The sequence below is a fragment of the Ranitomeya variabilis genome, chromosome 6 (assembly GCF_051348905.1).
Source record: "Ranitomeya variabilis isolate aRanVar5 chromosome 6, aRanVar5.hap1, whole genome shotgun sequence".
NCBI lineage: Eukaryota > Metazoa > Chordata > Amphibia > Anura > Dendrobatidae > Ranitomeya > Ranitomeya variabilis.
Genome location: NC_135237.1, coordinates 112,378,072 through 112,398,834, shown reverse-complemented (window position 1 = coordinate 112,398,834; position 20,763 = coordinate 112,378,072). Strand labels below are relative to the sequence as shown.

Here is a 20,763-nt window from a genome sequence, read left to right as displayed (position 1 = left end):
GGTTTGATTTTTTTTTTAATTGTTTTATTTTGAATGGGGCGAAAGGGGGGTGATTTAAACTTGTATATTTTTTTTATTTTTTTCACATTTTTTTTTTACTTTTTTTTTACTTTTGCCATGCTTCAATAGCCTCCATGGGAGGCTAGAAGCTGGCACAACTGGATCGGCTCTGCTACATAGCAGCGATCATCATATCACTGCTATGCAGCAGAAATGCAGGCTTGCTATGAGCGCCAACCACAGGGTGGCACTCACAGCTAGCCGGGATCAGTAACCATAGAGGTCTCAAGGATCTCTATGGTTACAATGTAGAAGCATCGCTGACCCCCGATCATGTGACGGCGGTCGGCGATGCGCGCATTTCCGGCCGTGCGGCCGGAAGCGGTAGTTAAATCCCGCTGTCTGCGTTTGACAGCGGCATTTATCTAGTTAATAGCGGCGGGTGAATCGCAATTTCACCCGCCGCTATTGCGGGCACATGTCAGCTGTTCAAAACAGCTGACATGTTCCGGCTTTTATGCGGGCTCACCACCGGAGCCCGCATCAAAGTGGGGTTTCTGACCTCGGACGTACTCTCCTGTCCGAGGTCAGAAAGGGGTTAATGATTGAATGATTGGAAGCCTGTGTCACTTAGTGGGACAAAAATACATTTCAAAAGTATAAATATTAATATTAGTTTTGAGATCAATTATTTTTAATCTTTTGAACAGCAAGACTCTGGCATGTGACACACAGAAAGCTGCATTTAAAAAGATAAATGTGATACTTGTGTTTTTATAATTGACATAATGACTAGTCTGGAACTACACTATCGTTCAAAAATTTTAGGTCACTACTAAAAAATTTCCTTATTTTTTAAAGAAAAGCAGTTTTTTCCAATGAAGCGAACATTAAATAATTCGGAAATGCACTCTATACATTGTTTATGTGGTAAATGACTATTTTAGCGGCAAACGTCTGGTTTGTAATGCAATATCTTCATAGGTGTATAGAGGCCCATTTCCAACAACCATCACTCCAGTGTTCTTATGGTACTTTGTGTTTGCTAACTGTAAGAAGGCTAATGGATGGTTAGAATACCCTTGAAAACCCTTGTGCAAGTATGTTAGCACAGCTGAAAACAGTTTGGCTGATTAGAGAACCTATAAACCTAATCTTCCTTTGAGCTAGGTTAGAATCTGGAGCATTACATTTGTTGGTTCCATTAAACTCTCAAAATGGCCAGAAAAAAAGAACTTTCATGTGAAACTCGACAGTCTGTTCTTGTTCTTAGAAATGAAGGCTATTCCATGCGAGAGATTGCCAAGAAACTGAAGATTTCCTACAACGGTGTGTACTACTACCTTCAGAGGAAAGCACAAACAGGCTTTAACCAGAGTAGAAAGAGAAGTGGGAGGCCCCGCTGCACAACTGAGCAACAAGACAAGTACTTTAGAGACAGTAGTTTGAGAAATCGATACCTCACAGGTCCTCAACTGGCAGCTTCATTAAATAGTACATGCAAAACGCCAGTGTCAACGTCTACAGTAAAGAGGCGACTTCGGGATGCTGGCCTTCAGGGCAGAGTGGCAAAGAAAAAGCCATATTTGAGACAGGCAAATAAAAGGGCAAAAGAACACAGACATTGGACAGAGGAAAATTGGAAAAAAGTGTTATGGACAGACGAATTCAAGTTTGAGATATTTGGATCACACAGAAGAACCTTTGTGAGACGCAGAACAGCTGAAAAGACGCTGGAAGAGTGACTGACACCATCTGTCAAGCATGGTGGAGGTAATGTGATGGTCTGGGGTTGCTTTGGTGCTGGTAAAGTGGGAGATTTGTACAAGGTAAAAGGGATATAGAGTAAGGAAGGCTATCACTCCATTTTGCAACGCCATGCCATACCCTGTGGGCAGCGCTTGATTGGAGCCAATTTCATCCTATAACAGGACAATGATCCAAAGCACACCTCCAAATTATGCAAGAACTATTTAGGGAAGAAGCAGGCAGCTGGTATTCTATCTGTAATGAAGTGGCCAGCGCAGTCACCAGATCTCAACCCCACTGAGCTGTTGTGGGAGCAGTTTGACCGTATGGTACACAAAAAGTGCCCATCAAGCCAAACCAACTTGTGGGAGGGGCATCTGGAGACATGGGGTGAAATTTCTCCAGATTACCTCAGCAAATTAACTGCTAGAATGCCAAAGGTCTGCAATGCTGTATTTGCTGCAAAGGGAGCATTCTTTGATTAAAGCAAAGTTTGAAGGAGAAAATTAATATTTCACATAAAAATCTTTTTTTCTAACCTTGTCAATGTCTGGAACAGATTTTCAATTCATTTGGCAACTCATTTGATTAATAAAAGTATGAGTTTTCATGGAAAACACAAAATTGTCTGGGTGACCCTAAACTTTTAAACAGTAGTGTATGTATTACATATCATCACTAAATATTCAAATTGGATAATTTTCAATGAGGATTAGTATATGAAGGGATTGAGATGTTGAAAAGAGAATGGAAGGGGAATATTACTCTAGGTCACCAAAAGGGAGGTCCTGTTTGATTTCTGTTGTCTCTTCTATTTTGCTTTTTCCTGATAAAGATTTAGTTCAAAGTAAAAAAGTATATGGCTCAATAATAATTTTTAATAAATAATATTTTACTTTATTGAATTCTTTTGTTTTTACTTTTTGTCAGTAATAAATAAGCTAACTTGAGAAATGAGTCAAGTTCTACGCATTCTGTTAATACAAGCTCCAGAACCTTATTTTTCTACGGTTGGAATTAATCTGCTATAGCCATGGTATCCCAACCAGGGAGACCCCGATAAAGACACAGTCAGCAAGTAGAGAATTATGTTATCTTTTTTTTTGCAAAGCTCATGAGGTGATCACCGAGTAATACATCTATTTTTTTTATTTTTTTCATCCTATTGTTATCGCCTCCCTATCTCTCCTATCTTTTACATATAATATTCTTCTTCTTGCAATGAGTACAAATAACTTTAATTGATCCATGGTATATCATGTAGATTATGCAAAAAGAATTGTCTAATTGGGGGTAACATCTTTTAAGATCCATCTAATGCCAGTTCACTGCATATTGTGTTAAAAAATAGTCTTTATTATAATGTACTGTCTCTATAGTAATAAACCAACGTATGACATGTAACATCATTCCCAGGGTTCATAAAGTAATTTACCATGGAAAAATGTCTCAAAATCATTCTATTTATATGTACACATGCCTGTTTTATTCTGCCAGAGGCATATTCTGAGGATCAATGTGTAATAACCGGCCCATAAACTCTTATATAAAACCCGCTGTCAGCTTACTTGACAGCTCTGTTCTCCTGCCTGGCAATCACAGTGTTTTCCTTCTCTAAACAATGGTCATCATTGTCGAGCGATCACTACATCTGTAGTTGTCTGGCACAGCATTCATTCTTTTCTGTGCTCGGTGTTTACCACGGTTTAAGGCTAGACAGAGAGCGTTAGGCACACAACTATTTTCCTATTACAAATCTTTGCCATTTCTGTAAGGCCTTTCTTCCAAACTTCACTGCTGTTTCCTTACCTTGTCATTTCATGACGCACATGCTGCGTTAACATCCCAAGTGATGACCTAAGAGCTGATATAGATTACCATGTTACAAAGCCATAAGTAGGTTGTTGGAGTCTTAGTACTTGGTTCATACAAGTCGATGGTCTACTGTACCTTCATATGCCAAAAATTATTTAGAGTCATATATTTTTTATTCAGTCAGCATGTGTATAAATAGAGGCATGCTTCTCGGGACACCTCGTAATAAAGGTAATGCAAAACTTCAATGACTATGTGATGTAGCGCCATACAGATGCACCATATAATAATAATAATAATAATAATAATAATAATCTTTATTTTTATATAGCGCTAACATATTCCGCAGCGCTTTACAGTTTGCACACATTATCATATAAAACACAAGATAGGGAGTACAAAAGTCCAAACCATTATTTAAAACAAAAACAACCTTTATTGATCAAGTAACAAACAATTTTAAAATACACATATCATAATCATATATAATAATAAAGCAGAGAAATCAAGAGGGAGACTCTGAAGGTAGCCGGGTCAGATGCACGCTGCAATGTACATCCCAGGTCTGAGTACTGGTGCAAATGGTGGGAAAAATTAATTAATTAACCTATGCCAGCTAGGACACAATCATAAATGTCCACTAACCATATAAAACGCTGTATACATAGCCCACCATTATAATGTCCTAATAGTAATAATTGCACACTCACCCATTGGTAATTCTAGTGGGGCGCAGCCTGCACTTCACCCGGCGGCCCTGGACGCGCGTTTCGCGGAAATGGCTTTCTCAACAGGGTTCACTTGTCTCTTAGTCCCCTGTGCTTATATCTACCGCGCACCGGAAGTGTGCTTGGCGATCGGCGCATGCGCAGTGGCTCCCCACATCAGCAGCACCTGAGGACTGTCAACACAGGACGCACAGGGGGCGGAAGTCCGCCGTGTGACGTCATGAACTGTGCGCCCCGCATGTAAGAGACGGTCGCCAGGGGAAGCCGATGCTAAGGGTATCCACCGCGCATGCGCACATACCAGCGGCCATCTTAAAGGAGCCTAAAAGACGTGGCTATATCTGTGAAGGTATGGGAGCCTGGATCGAACTAAAGGAGACCAACTGTGAACTACCAATGTGGTAAAGTGTATTAACGGTGCAATATACATATGATAACAATACAAATCCTGGCATATTAATGTTACCAGCAAAGAGGGAAACGTATTAAAGTGCAGTGTTATATCTCCATAAGAAATATATAAATATATGTGCTATAAAAATGGAATGCAAAAATCATTTAAGACCATAATAACATATAAACATAATAAAACATAATTAAACAGTGCCATTGTGATAATAAGGTCTCCAAAGATCTTCAGCCTCCATCCAAAATCATCCAATAACATAGCCAACGTCCATAAAAAACATAGGGCTCAGGGCCGTCATGTGTCATGATAACAATATGCTAAAAAACACAAAGAACAAAACAAGCAAGTTAAAATGAGAACGGGGATATAAAAATCATAGAACTAGAGATAGGACATCCATATCCATCCCCAACTGGATTTAAACAACCTATACAGGACGGACGAAGCGGCGGTTGGAAAAGGGGACACACTGGCCTCCCAAGCATCATAGGAAAGGAGCAAAGCTGAGCTGTTCATTCAGCCCTTTTGGGGCCATGGTGTCCAGGGTGATGATCCACTTGCACTCACGCTGTGCAAGGATCTTAGCCATATTACCACCCCTAATACCACCATGAACCCTATTAATACCTCTTACTTTAAGGCCGGCGGGATTGGACCCGTGACACAGGCGAAAATGCCTAGGAAGAGTTTTTAAACCGGATATATCCAAGGCCTCCTTTCCTGCCACTATATCCCGTACATGTTCGCGTGTCCTAACTTTCAATTCCCTAGATGTGAGACCAATGTAAATAAGAGAGCAGGGACATGTCGCATAATATATCACATGGGTGGTACTACATGATATATATTCGCGTATCTTAAATTCCCTGCTCCCATTGGATGTTTTAAAGGTCCCACATCTCAGGATGTTAGGACACGCGACACATGACCCGCACGGGAAACAGCCCTGTCTCGGGCCCCTTGTACCAAAAGGGCATCTGGTTTGAGCCACATAGTGGCTACTTACCAGATTATCCCTCAAATTTCTCCCCCTGCGTTGTGTCATCAGAGGGTACTTGGTTAGTTGGGAGGCCAAGATATTGTCCGTGAGTAAAATAGGCCAGTGTCTAGTGAGGCTATCACGGATCATCTCCCACCGACAGTTAGACGTTGAGATAAACCTTACTTCTGAATCCCGAACAGGTTTTTTAGATTTAGCTTGGCACAATAAATCCTCCCTACGTGCGCCTCTCGCCCTTCTATATCCTGCCCTAATGCACCGATTGCTGTATCCCCGGGCTTTAAAGCGTTCGGCAAGAATTGTAGACTGCCTCTCGAAGCGGGTCTCCGTCGAGCACACCCGTCTGTTCCTCAAGAATTGCCCAACTGGGATGGCCTTAATCACTGAATAGTTGTGTGCCGAGGAGGCATGTAGCAGGGCATTCACAGATGTCTCTTTCCTGTATAGATCTGTCTCAATAGAACCATCCTCGGCCACACATAGAGTAATGTCTAAAAAATCAATTTTACTCCTATGCCAAGTGTATGTGAATTTTAAGTTGAAACTGTTGTCATTAAGTTCCTGCATAAATTTGGTTAGGCTGGCCTCGCCACCGTTCCAAATCATAAGAACATCATCAATGTAGCGAAACCAGCCCACCACTGGGTCTGCGGCATGTGCCCCGTCACCCTGAAAAATATGCCGTTCCCAAAAACCCAAAAATAAATTTGCATACGACGGGGCACATGCCGCACCCATTGCAGTACCTTGTATCTGTAAATAAAACCTGTCCTTAAACACAAAAAAATTGTGAGTTAAAACAAATTCCAGCAGTTCCAAAATAAATTCCAAAAAGTGGCCATCCCAGTTGGTACTCTCGAGGAAGAAACGGGCGGCCCTCAGACCATCCTCATGTCTTATTGATGTATACAGGGACTCTATATCAATAGTGACCAAAATCATCCCCGCCTCCAGAGACAGTCCCTCAACTCTCCTCAACACGTCGGTAGTGTCTCTGACATAGGAGGGCAAAGTCTCCACCAATGTCTTCAAATAAAAGTCTATAAATTTACATGCATTTTCACATAACCCTCCTATGCCAGAGACAATAGGGCGGCCCGGTGGATTCACAGCATCTTTGTGCACCTTGGGCAGGACATAGAAGGTGGCAATCTTAGGAAACCTAGGTAGTAATCCCTCTAATATCTTTTTGGGTATCAAACCTAATTCATAGGCTGGTGTCACGATGCGCTCCAATTTCCCCAAGAAAATCTGAACAGGGTTCTGAGTTAAGACACGATATGTATCCTTATTTCTGAGCTGCCTCAAAGCCTCTCTCTCATATTTTTCGACAGGCCAGACCACCACGTTCCCCCCCTTGTCCGCCGGTTTAAACACTACCGTGTCGAGGGATTGTAATTCCTCTAATGCCTCCCTTTGAACTGATGTTAAATTATCTCTATAGAGGCCTCTGGGTATCTTCATAAGGTCCTCAGAGACCAACTTACAGAAGATGTCTATCTGAGTACACATGGACAAAGGGGGAAAGGCGGTGGATCTGGACATAATAGATGTCGGAAAATTACCTACATGGTCAGGCTGTTGCTCCTTCAAGAGATCTTCTAATGCCAAAAGTGCCGTAGCCTCCACCTCATTTGATATATCACAGCCGGCATTTCTCTGACCATGTAGTCTCCTGAGCAGAAGCTTTCGGCAGAACAGATGCGTGTCCTTTAAAGCTGTAAAAAAATCGAAACGGTTAGACGGAACAAAGTTGAGGCCCAATTTTAACACTTCGATCTGTGTCTCTGATAGAGAGTGGGTGGATAGGTTAATTACCTCTAAGTTAGTACTTTTAGCTTTTCTCTCATAATGCGGTGGGGAGGTAAACTTCCTCTTATAAGTTGTATATTTCCCTTTAGCAGCTCTACCTGGTTGGATCTTCCTACCCTTATCACTACCAGCCAGTGTAGATTGATCGGATGCTGCACTAGACTCGTCCATAGATGCCATAGAGGAAACCGAGTCTGATCTCTTTTGAGATGGGAATCGACTCTTATTTCTGTTGTTCCTCCATCGATATACTCTATTCTCATGATAATCGGTATTATCCCGCTGTAATTTCTTCGTTTTTATGGCGCTAATCTCCTGCTCCCACCTGGAAAAATCTTTATCTAGATCTCCATTTAATTTTTCCAGCGCTTCAGGGGTTAATTCATCTTTAATTAGAGCCTGAATATTATCAATCTCCTTCTCCAAATCTGTCAACTTTGTCTCGTCCAACTTCATAAGTAGCTCCATGAAGCCATTAGAGCACATCGTGGCAAGCTCCTCCCATTTGCCTCTAAAACTCTCGTCCTCAACGGGAAAGGCTGGAAAGGTTTGGACGCGTAGACCTCTGGGAATGAGGCCCCGCGCCAAATATTGACCCAGGGTTGCCCTATTCCACCATAGCTTCGTCCGCCTGTGGAGCAGAGTCTTCAGCTTCATGATCCTTTCTCTAGAATCCCCATTACTCGTATTTAAAATACCAACGGAGTCTCCTTTGAAAACCTCTTGTAGGCGAGACAACCATGTTTGGTCTCGCATGCGAAAATCCATTGGCCTAGGGTTGGAAGCTGCGGAAAACACAGAAAAATCGTAAATATGAACATAACCATAAGCCTCACAGTATACTTGTTGCTGAGGGTAAATAACCCTCCCTGGATACCTCAAACGGGTCCAATACAAGGGACAACTCCAAATACATATAAAACACAAGATAGGGAGTACAAAAGTCCAAACCATTATTTAAAACAAAAACAACCTTTATTGATCAAGTAACAAACAATTTTAAAATACACATATCATAATCATATATAATAATAAAGCAGAGAAATCAAGAGGGAGACTCTGAAGGTAGCCGGGTCAGATGCACGCTGCAATGTACATCCCAGGTCTGAGTACTGGTGCAAATGGTGGGAAAAATTAATTAATTAACCTATGCCAGCTAGGACACAATCATAAATGTCCACTAACCATATAAAACGCTGTATACATAGCCCACCATTATAATGTCCTAATAGTAATAATTGCACACTCACCCATTGGTAATTCTAGTGGGGCGCAGCCTGCACTTCACCCGGCGGCCCTGGACGCGCGTTTCGCGGAAATGGCTTTCTCAACAGGGTTCACTTGTCTCTTAGTCCCCTGTGCTTATATCTACCGCGCACCGGAGGTGTGCTTGGCGATCGGCGCATGCGCAGTGGCTCCCCACATCAGCAGCACCTGAGGACCGTCAACACAGGACGCACAGGGGGCGGAAGTCCGCCGTGTGACGTCATGAACTGTGCGCCCCGCATGTAAGAGACGGTCGCCAGGGGAAGCCGATGCTAAGGGTATCCACCGCGCATGCGCACATACCAGCGGCCATCTTAAAGGAGCCTAAAAGACGTGGCTATATCTGTGAAGGTATGGGAGCCTGGATCGAACTAAAGGAGACCAACTGTGAACTACCAATGTGGTAAAGTGTATTAACGGTGCAATATACATATGATAACAATACAAATCCTGGCATATTAATGTTACCAGCAAAGAGGGAAACGTATTAAAGTGCAGTGTTATATCTCCATAAGAAATATATAAATATATGTGCTATAAAAATGGAATGCAAAAATCATTTAAGACCATAATAACATATAAACATAATAAAACATAATTAAACAGTGCCATTGTGATAATAAGGTCTCCAAAGATCTTCAGCCTCCATCCAAAATCATCCAATAACATAGCCAACGTCCATAAAAAACATAGGGCTCAGGGCCGTCATGTGTCATGATAACAATATGCTAAAAAACACAAAGAACAAAACAAGCAAGTTAAAATGAGAACGGGGATATAAAAATCATAGAACTAGAGATAGGACATCCATATCCATCCCCAACTGGATTTAAACAACCTATACAGGACGGACGAAGCGGCGGTTGGAAAAGGGGACACACTGGCCTCCCAAGCATCATAGGAAAGGAGCAAAGCTGAGCTGTTCAGTCAGCCCTTTTGGGGCCATGGTGTCCAGGGTGATGATCCACTTGCACTCACGCTGTGCAAGGATCTTTATATCCCCGTTCTCATTTTAACTTGCTTGTTTTGTTCTTTGTGTTTTTTAGCATATTGTTATCATGACACATGACGGCCCTGAGCCCTATGTTTTTTATGGACGTTGGCTATGTTATTGGATGATTTTGGATGGAGGCTGAAGATCTTTGGAGACCTTATTATCACAATGGCACTGTTTAATTATGTTTTATTATGTTTATATGTTATTATGGTCTTAAATGATTTTTGCATTCCATTTTTATAGCACATATATTTATATATTTCTTATGGAGATATAACACTGCACTTTAATACGTTTCCCTCTTTGCTGGTAACATTAATATGCCAGGATTTGTATTGTTATCATATGTATATTGCACCGTTAATACACTTTACCACATTGGTAGTTCACAGTTGGTCTCCTTTAGTTCGATCCAGGCTCCCATACCTTCACAGATATAGCCACGTCTTTTAGGCTCCTTTAAGATGGCCGCTGGTATGTGCGCATGCGCGGTGGATACCCTTAGCATCGGCTTCCCCTGGCGACCGTCTCTTACATGCGGGGCGCACAGTTCATGACGTCACACGGCGGACTTCCGCCCCCTGTGCGTCCTGTGTTGACGGTCCTCAGGTGCTGCTGATGTGGGGAGCCACTGCGCATGCGCCGATCGCCAAGCACACTTCCGGTGCGCGGTAGATATAAGCACAGGGGACTAAGAGACAAGTGAACCCTGTTGAGAAAGCCATTTCCGCGAAACGCGCGTCCAGGGCCGCCGTGTGAAGTGCAGGCTGCGCCCCACTAGAATTACCAATGGGTGAGTGTGCAATTATTACTATTAGGATATTATAATGGTGGGCTATGTATACAGCGTTTTATATGGTTAGTGGACATTTATGATTGTGTCCTAGCTGGCATAGGTTAATTAATTAATTTTTCCCACCATTTGCACCAGTACTCAGACCTGGGATGTACATTGCAGCGTGCATCTGACCCGGCTACCTTCAGAGTCTCCCTCTTGATTTCTCTGCTTTATTATTATATATGATTATGATATGTGTATTTTAAAATTGTTTGTTACTTGATCAATAAAGGTTGTTTTTGTTTTAAATAATGGTTTGGACTTTTGTACTCCCTATCTTGTGTTTTATATGTATTTGGAGTTGTCCCTTGTATTGGACCCGTTTGAGGTATCCAGGGAGGGTTATTTACCCTCAGCAACAAGTATACTGTGAGGCTTATGGTTATGTTCATATACACATTATCATATGGCTGCACACTCCAGCATGTACGTTTGATCTTAACTCAATGGTAGAGATTTAGAAGTACTTTTACGAAGAAGATATGACCAGTACAAAAGTTGTTCTTGTTCTTTTTTTTTTTCTTTAAATGGGTTGTCCAGTCCAAATTGACAAGACTGCAGTCACTCTTTGTGCCTGCAGAGTTATGAATCCCACCAGTGCACCCACTGTATGCTACAGGGATTTGCTGGTTTCTGACCTGGGACTGGAGGCTATGTATGCATTATACATACTCCCGGCCACAGCTCGTCTAAGTGTATGGAGTGAGGCCGTGACCTCTAGTCGGCCATGCTCACTGGACGGTCACATCATTAGTCGGGATGCGGCCTCGCTCAATGCAAGTGTATGGAGCTAGGCCCGCGCCCTCTAGACAGGCTCTGGTTGGGAGTACATATAACTCATACATACCCTCCGGCTGAGAAACCGATGAATCCCCAATTTGGATGTGACAACCCCTTTAATTCACTTTAGTAAATGGGATCCTATTGATAAAGAATGGCAGTAGATTAAATTGTAAGACTTTTCTCAAATACATCATTAGCAAATGATTTCCGTCAGTATTGTAGGGTAGCAGATTTCATTTTACCAAATCTGGTGAGATTTTATTCTTTCCGACAGATTAAGGGTTAGGGAGGGACAGATTCTATACAATATCTGAGTAATAAAGTGGAGCTTTGTCCTCACGTCTGGCAGGCTTTGGTCTGTTTCATCTGCTTTATCTGACTCTATGATACATAAAATATAATAGAAGAATGAATTCATGTATTTTATCATAATTTCACCAAAGTGAAATGCCAATCAGGCTAGAATTTGCCTCACCTCCCACCTGGAGCCAAAACTTTACCTCAAACTGAATATTGTTATCTGTCAGCCATGTAATAAGAAGCTTCTGTATAATGCAGAAATACAAGTAATTGGCAGGTTGTAGAGGATTACTCTGAGTCTCTGACTACATACTTTACACAGGTGGGACACAATCACAGCACATTGTAGAGAAGCTTTGACAGGATTGCAGTTTTTAGCATTCTTCTCTTCCTGCTGCACCATAGCACACAGGAATCCATCTTACATCTCTGCTTACCTCACTACATCCAGAATGAAATTAACAGCACCTCTCTTGTGTATGAATATAACAGCACTGCTCCTCTGTGTTTGAAGATAACGACTCTTCACCGTGTATGAAGATATTGCCCTCTCCCCTGTGTATGATGATAACTCCACCTCCCCTGTGTCTGATGATAAGTCCACCTCCCCTGTGTAAGAAAACTGGAAATAGTTTTTGAAACTTTATTTGATATTTTAATTGGAAAATGAATTGAAAGTAGCTATCAAAGAGGCTGAGTACCTAATGAACTGTTCATAGCATTAAAGGCATTTTCTCATATTATAAAAGGAAAGGCTCATCAGTAGTAAATGCCACCAATTGATAATCGATCGGGGTTTGAATACAAGCAATTTTTAGAAATAAGGGAACGCAGCAATGTTTTAGCACCTCATCTTTTTACCTTTTTTCTCTCCACTGCTGCACTCATGCCAATTTTAGGGCAGTGAACTGTAGTGCTGCACCATTTAAGGAAATTGGCCATTGCTTTTTTATTGCTGGCCAATCCTTAGGATTGAGATGGATTTGCAGTACCCAGCTGCAGTAACTATGAAAATGGCAGAGCTGTTTCAGCAGCATCTGAGAACTTCCGTCTGGAGCCGGTAACAGTTGATCGGTAGGGGTGCCAGATCTCGCACTCCCGCCAATCAGATATTTTTTCCCAATCATTCTTAGGATCAATGGGAGAATTCCGACCCTCTTTGGTCATTTTTACACCATTTAAGAACATTTGAAACTCCCTTTAATGATATTTCTGTGGAGAAAAATATAATTTTGAAAGCATCACCAGTGTAATGTAAAGTTAGTGATTCTCATGCCACTAAGTTCACTTTAAGTGCTCAGTCATGATATAATATCTACTTTAGATGATTGGAAACGAATACAACACTACTAAAGGAAGGCTTCTACTGAGGTCACAACTGATATGTAACTGATGTAACTCGTCCTGACATAGGTCTAAGTAGGTTGCATTTTATGGTAATAAGCAAGAAATCTGACATCATTTAGTTAAAATGTCTTCAGAAATCAGGGCACAGTTGGACTGTAACTTAGCAATCATGCTGTTAGACTGCCGGCTCAGCTTTTTATATTATTCGGAATGTTTTCTTGGACGTAGAACAAACAGAATCTGGATTGCAGCATCATCGCATGAGTTCTGCAGTTTACCCGGAGCCGGGCACAAGGAGGCTGCTGATTAACTCACGTTGATTACTGTTGTTTTTACTATTTATGAAGGAATTAAATATGGAATCTTGTTTTTCTTAATTGTTAGCGTACAAAGATATGCAGACATTACAAGGATTAATTGCTGATCACTGTGTAAGACAAGCCATATTTCTTCTGCAAGTTCTTTCGCAGCTATTAAAGAATTTGTGTATTTGACTGGTTGCCAAATCCTCATTTCGCTATAGGACCAGTGCCCACAAGTTGTCTTACAGTAATTCTCTGTGGGAACAGAACCAGCCAAACCAGTTATCGCCTATATGCATTTTTTTTTTATTACACTATCCCTTGTCATGCATGGATTTGGCAAATTCACACACAACTCTAAGAATGATATATGGAAAAGCTTTCATTTCTGCAACTTGATAGTTCAGAACTGAGTAGCAAGGCTTGAGTAAGCTGTACCCATTCTGTGGATGGCATGGAAGCTCTAAGGTAGGTCTTTGACTCAATCATATATTATTTAAAGGGTTTTTTGCTATTGATTTTAGGAGGATTCAGTGCTGATTGTAAGAACAGATAGTGAAATACATAGTGGTATTATAGTATTGTGTACTAATGTCAGGGTGTAGGAAGCAGTTTGCTTTTAATGAAAAATATTGGAGGATTCTAAAAAATATATAAAAAGTTTACTTTTTAAGTGATTTTTTTTTTCAGTTGATCTGTATCTATAGTAAAAGTGAAATCTGATGCCCAATGTCCAGCACAAGAGGCAGGTTTTCTTGGTCTTCACCCTTTTACTGCCCTATATTTTCACTTATTCCTTGAAGCATCCTACTGTCCTAAAGAGCAGTCCTACTGAGGGTGAAGAGTGATGATACAGGGCAGTTGAGATCAGCACCCAATGAATTGAGTTAATAAAACACATGGCACTATTATTCAAAACCCATGTTCTGAAATCTTCTACATTTAATTTTTAACTATATTTTGAATGTTATTCCTCCTGTTTATCCTATATTAGCTGACTTCATCAAAGCAGATGGCCAGCATTTTCATTGACATATGAAAAGCATTATAATTTGTTACTATGAATATATGTGTATAGTGAAGCCTCACCATATGACCACCACTTTGAGAAGACCTCTCTGGATCTAGACTTAACAGGGTTTTCCAGCATAACATTTATTTGCACATAGGCTTGTCATGGGAGCAGTGTTTGTGACAGCTGTTAATGAAGCTTCCATGGACAGTCTAAGGCTACTTTCACACATCAGTTTTTTGCCGTCAGGCACAATTCTGAAAAAGTCAGATCCGGCACAAATTGTGAAAAACTGATGCAACAGATATGGTTTTTTTTGCTGGATCTGTTTTTTTTTTTTTTTTTTTAAACCCGGGGATAGAGTTTGGACTTCCTGTTCCGGGGAGGAGAGAGAGATACCGGAATGGAAAATGCATGATTTGTATAAAAAAATGGATTCGGTCGCCGGATTTGGTCATTTCACCTCACGTTCCATACGTTTTCCGCCGGATCCATCGCTGGCCGTTATTTAGCTGGACAGAAAAAACATTCCTATGTACGTTTTCTCCAGCCACCGGAAAACAAATTTTAGATGGATCCAGCAAAAAGGATGAAACGTGAGGCCATCTGTCAGAACCCGGCGCTAATACAAGTCTATGAAAAAAAAATGGATCTGGCGGCAAATTTATCCGGATCCGTTTTTTTTTTAAATTTCGCCGGATTGTGCCTGACAACAAAAAACTGATGTGTGAAAGTAGCCTTAGTGCAAGCCCTGCCCTTCATCCTTTAACCCCTATACAAGAAACTGTACTTACACAAGGGAACCTGGGTTGAGGCGAAGGAGTCGCCTGCTGGCCAGTGGAACAAGCTAATGGTAAGAAAAGTCATTACACGAGGCTGGTACCAGGAGATCAAAGTTAGGGCTCATTTCCACATGCGAGACATACGTCCGTGTCTCGCAGGTTAAAACCCTCTTCTGGCGCCGGCACTCCAGAGCAGAGCGTGCGGCCGCACACCAACACATGGAGCTGCACGCTCTGCTCCCAAGTGCCGGCGCCAGAAGAGGGTTTTAACCTGCGAGACACGGACATATGTCTCGCATGTGGAAATGAGCCCTTTAGAGGCAGAATCTTTAGTCAGGGGAATTGACAAAAAATGGTCAGAAGAAGATGAATACAAGTAAAGAACGCGCAAACAAACTGCTGATAAACAGAGTAGTATTTGCTATAACTGGCATTGGAAACTGACTCTCAGCAGTTTAAATAGAAAGCAGCTCCACCCAGAGCTAACAGCAGGGAGAAATACTGACCAGCCAGGAATTAACCCACAAGCTTCCTGGCTGGGTGAAATATCAAGTTCCATGAGTCACCCGACAACCAAAGTGGACAAAGAAGAGAAAGTCACTGTCATGGACTTCAAACTCAATCTCCCCAGGTCCAGCACTAGCCCTCTACTGATCATGACTACAGTGGACAGTACCACTGCATTCAATCTATCTCTGAGTTTCATGGCCCTGCTGACGTAGAAACTCACATAATAGTTTACAAGTTTGTCCTAGAATGCCACTTTAACCTTGGGAATTGGCAGTATATAATGCTTTCACATTACCTGTATATCTTTTTCAGTAATTCCTTTTCATAATAAGCACATTGTAGTGGTCTCTTGACATGAGCGAGAACTGTAAAGTTTGGGGTTCATATTGGACACCTAGTGTCTGGTGCTGAATTCTGAATACGGACTTCTTCCGGAATTCAGTTTCAGTGTTTGGACGCATAAGAGAGAGGGGCTATTTCAGCCCCCTAGAACTTGCTATGATCATTTTAAAGCACTAAAGTTGAGGTCCCCATTGACTTCTGTGGGGTTCAGGTACAGTTCTGGTACCCATACCGAACTTTGGACTAAAGTTCGCTCGAACCCGAACTTCCACGCTCATCCCTAGTGGTCTCATTTATTATTAGCATGCAACGTATAATTTGTAATTTGGGAATTGGCTGGGAGAATGTGCACACAATCCGCTATAAAAAGACACACACTGATATTAGAGAAACCAATCCAACCTCAATTATTGCCCATGTATGAGTCCCCATTTGCACTAATAGATAAAGAGCAACACACCACATTAGTGCAGGACTAAAATGACATTCTATAGTTTATAAAGCTTTTATTTGATCCAGATTAAAACATTGTATACAGCAAAGTATCATAAAATCTATACATAGGGTTACAGGGTCATCTGGAAGGGATGGAATGAAAGACACTGTACAGATACAATGTACCTTAGCAGAATGTAGTGTATTATAATATGAATGCAGTCACTGTATAAATAAGTAAAGACCATAGAGAACCTCTATAGAAAAATACAGACCACGATATATATAGGACATTATTAAAAAGACCTAATGAAGCAATAAAGAAAAAGATGTCATACCCTAGACACATAGGCAGCCATCCCCACCCAACACGTGTTTCGCGTTGCAGCTTTGGACTGTCTGGATTACTCTTTACCCCGTTGGGTAGATTTTATGGCACATTGCTGTATTTAATGTTGTTAATCTGGATCAATCAAAAGCTTTATAAACTATGGCATGTCCTTTTTGTCTTGCACTTAATAATGTGGCAATAATTGTGGAGGGGACAAAAGGGAAATTGATTAATAATACCTTGTAGTGTTGAAAATGCTGCAGAAAAATATAGTAGTCTAGTCCTTATTTATACTCTGCTGCCATCTTACACTTTAAAGCACTACAACCCCCAGCACTATAATATGTTGTGGCTCTGCATTACTGTATTTGGATGTACACATCTTATTCCAACATCTGTTTACAATCCTCATCATTTGGATGCGGTCCCAGACATACTCGATGGAGACAGGAAGATATAGACCACTAAGCATGGTCATAACAAGCGTTGCCATCCATCCAGTAAAACTCCGACATGTCCTATCTTTGAGGCATAAATCCCGGAATAAGGCAGATTTCCATATGTGTCTGCCTGCATCAATTACCTTTACAATACACATGAAATACTGGTCACCACAAATGGGTGCTGGACAACACGTCATCCTGTAGGTATAGTCTACAAGTTATTTTGAGGCCATGGCAGATCCAAGGCATATAACATATTCGAGATGGAAGAAGCTGAAGATCTGATTCACTGTGCTGTATACAGGGGGACGATATCCATTACATTAGTGTTTATATACTGTATTCATTGTAATATATCACATGCAGATGGAGCAGATTTGATACATTTGTTGGATAAGGCTCCGTTCCCAATTTTTCATAGGCAACTGTGGTTTGTTCATCTGTGTGATGAGTTACTGTATACTGGACCCGAGGCCACGGCGTGTATATTATAGTGAGTATGCGTTGTGACATGTGGTTAATCAGTTGGAGTCTGGAGTGATTAATTTGTAGTTAGCTGTAATTGGAAGAGATGTAGATATGGTAGTTCAGCTATGATATAATATTTGTAGTGTGTTAGAGAGAAGGGGCCCAATTCATCTTTTGCAATTTATTGAAGTCACTTTTCTTTTGTTATCTTATGATATTCGCTGACATATTTGGTGCCATATTTGTCAAAATGGCATATGCTGATCATGAATTTGTCGTAAAATCAAAAATGTTCTTTTTTTTGTCCCATTTTGTGTGATTTTTCAGCACCAAAAGTCACAAATCCTTTAAAAAGATGCACATTTGTCTAAAAAAGCATCAAATGTCTAAAAGCGTGTCAACTCTACCAGTCCTTACTCCTGGCATGTCTAAAAGCGTGTCAACTCTACCAGTCCTTACTCCTGGCATGTCTAAAAGCGTGTCAACTCTACCAGTCCTTACTCCTGGCATGTCTAAAAGCGTGTCACCTCTACGAGTCCTTACTCCTGGCATGTCTAAAAGCGTGTCAACTCTACCAGTCCTTACTCCTGGCATGTCTAAAAGCATGTCACCTCTACCAGTCCTTACTCCTGGCATGTGCTGGAGTCAGTGCAGTAAAAAACTGCAACATTTGGTAAAAGTCATATTTCATAAATCTGACTAAAACATCTGAATAAGCAAAGTTGTTAATGAAAAATCAAAAAGACTCAAAAACTTTAGAAGCTGGAAAAACAAATATGCTTGACTTATAAAAGCATTTGCACCAGTATTCTGGTGTAAAAAGCTTTGCGAAATTGCATAATTTGGACGCTACACTAACATTTTGCAACTTTTGATGTTCTGACGCAATTTTTGCCAGCTCTGTAAAAGTGGCGAGGATGGGGAGGGACGGAAGCGTGGTGACCGCTTCATGGCCAACAGCAGCATTCACTCCAGCAGGGACTGGAGTAGGATTTTTGGTGATGCGCACACAGAGGTGTAAATTTCTCATCCAATGCTCCTGATTCATGAAGAGTTGGACGCTTCTTCAGAAATCAGGAGTGTCTGACTCCAGCACGTCCCCTCCTCAAGACTAATGTGAACAACGTCTGTCGTGTTGAATTGGGTGCATAGAGAAAAAGGAGCAAATCCCAAAGCCACTGAAAAGGAGCAAACTACTCCAGACAACTGGAGAAGCAACAATGATGAATCGGGGCCATGGACTATAGATCGGATTCACATTTACCTTGCATCATGGCAAGCAATTTATTTTGCCTGCAGTGATTGTAGAACAATAAGTGCAAATATATAGGATCTAGCTATCTCTTAGCTGATGGTTTATGGGGCAAATACTGCTATTAAGTATCTGAGTTTTCGTATTAGCAACTAAGGGTTTTCCACCATAGACTGGACGAGATACACGTCATATTAACAGCTGTTACATAACTAGCTATTGTTGTATTTTAATTTAATTAAAGTGAATAGCATCTGCAATCACAGGAATTTTTAGATCCCAAAACAGATTGACTACAATGGGAATTGTGTGCATTTTATGATATTTCAAGTCTTGTGTATCTCAGATTTATAGTCTAAAATTTTAGTGAAATTTTCTCAGCATATCTCTTTGGAGAATGAATGATGTAAAACTGTACCCAGGCCGCTTCTACAAAAACTGCCAGCTCATCACCCTCTCAGACCATGTCCTCCCATTGATTTAAAACCATCTCTAATGGTATGAAAAGTCAGCTTTATTTAGGATTACCAAGTAAAGAATCCACAAAAATGATCTTACCTGTTTGGGAAAAGATCTTATTTTACACTGTGCTGCTTTCTATACCTTATATAGCAATTTGACTCCTTATGACATTTTTATGAATATTGAATAAATATTGCTTCTGTGTTTTACACACAGATCTGAAGGAGTTGAGTCTGAATTTCTAGGAAAGTAGCTTTCATCATGCCCAGCAGCATGCTGTGTAAATCGGCAAATCTGGTTTCTCTTTGCAAGATCTAAAGGCTATGATTAAAGATTTTGATGCATATAGTATTTTTATAGTGCTATATGGGTGAGCTATATTCTGCTGCACTAAATTGCAGTACATTGCAGTCCTAGTCATCTTCATGTCCTCCGATCTCTTCCAGCTCAGTCCTTTGAGGTTGAGTGCAGAGAACCAATATACTGCCAGAAAGCTTGGAGGGCAGGATGTATACCGTAACTATTCTCACAACCACTTGCCTGCAAACTCTGCATTCAGGCTTCAATATTCCTCTTGGATAGCTCTGATGAACAAATGGTGATGTGTTTTGGTTACAAGATATTTGCAAATATCTCAAATCCATTCTAGTATCGTACATAAGTGCATTTTTGCATTTTAGATAGATCTCATTATTATTTAAACTAATACACAATTCCCATTGAATACCAGGGAAAAAAGAAGGCATACAGAGAAAAATAAAATGTACAATATTTTATTAGAACAACCATAAAAAATGGTATGACCATGACAACTACAATAAACAAGGTGAATCTCAATTAAAAACAAAGCAGCTACAGGGCAGTAATAGATGTACACATAATTTTGTGAAACATTCTTTGAAAATGGCCTTATACTCCCATGATATGAATGTATACAATTATGCCAAGAAAATAAAGTGCAAGAAGTGCCAGAAGGCCACCATTTTTATGAAAAATGCAAAAATACCAGAGGGCAACAACCATCCATGGAACCCATATATAAAATTAACAGTAAAGTGCAAAAAGTGCTACAGACATACGGCTATATGAAGGCCTGATAGTCAGAATATGTAAGGTTATATATAAATACTCCTGGAATGCAATCCTGATATATAATGCTATGTATGTGTCAGTGTCATATACTGTAAGCATATGTATATCACCTTAATAAGGCGCAATGGACAAATGAACAAATGAAACTTACATGAATGCCACAAGACTGTGTACCACGCCCCCATATGGAAGAAGCCTGGTAGGCGAAACGGCGCTGTCGGGGTGGCGCACGGGCATGGTACACAGTCTTGTGTACACTGACACATACATAGCATTATATATCAGGAT

At 40.8% G+C, this 20,763-nt stretch overlaps 1 protein-coding gene across 6 annotated transcripts in view; it reads left to right on the top strand.

The window, feature by feature from the left end:
- Positions 1–20,763, top strand: part of THRB (thyroid hormone receptor beta) — a 505,570-nt gene that overhangs the window by 292,708 nt on the left and 192,099 nt on the right. The window contains exon 1 of one of the 6 annotated variants that reach the window (XM_077268917.1): positions 13,637–13,814. The exons of the other annotated variants lie outside the window; for them this stretch is intronic. The gene's annotated coding sequence lies outside the window, so the exon portion shown is untranslated. Of the gene's footprint in view, positions 1–13,636; positions 13,815–20,763 lie in introns of those variants that run through there. 6 annotated transcript variants of the gene reach the window in all.